We start from the raw sequence: 326 nt of genomic DNA, 5'->3' as shown, positions 1-326 counted from the left end.
GGGGGCAAAGAGAGGCAGGAAAATCTCTGAGAGTTTGAGGCAAGTTTGGTCTACAGAGTGAGTTCCTGGACAACCAGGACTACACTGTTAGAAAACAAACCAAACACCAAAAACAAAACACGCAAAAAACCAAACCAAACTAAACCAAAACAACAACAACTCCAACAATAAACCAGACTGAGGAAAGAGGGTAACTCTCTCTCCTGGACCCCATAAAGGAGGGGACATCTTGGGCCGTGGTGGTGCACGCCTTTAATCCCAGCACTTGGGAGGCAGAGGCAGGCAGATTTCTAAGTTCAAGGCCAACCTGGTCTACAGAGTGAGTT

General features: G+C 47.2%; 1 protein-coding gene across 1 annotated transcript in view; it reads right to left on the bottom strand.

Moving 5' to 3' along the window:
- The window catches only part of Cfap97d1 (CFAP97 domain containing 1), a 5,447-nt gene that overhangs the window by 2,290 nt on the left and 2,831 nt on the right, over nucleotides 1-326 (bottom strand). The window lies entirely within an intron of this gene.

This window comes from Mastomys coucha, unplaced genomic scaffold (assembly GCF_008632895.1).
Source record: "Mastomys coucha isolate ucsf_1 unplaced genomic scaffold, UCSF_Mcou_1 pScaffold5, whole genome shotgun sequence".
NCBI lineage: Eukaryota > Metazoa > Chordata > Mammalia > Rodentia > Muridae > Mastomys > Mastomys coucha.
Note: the sequence above shows the minus strand (reverse complement) of the source record. Positions and strands in the feature narration are given on the sequence as shown.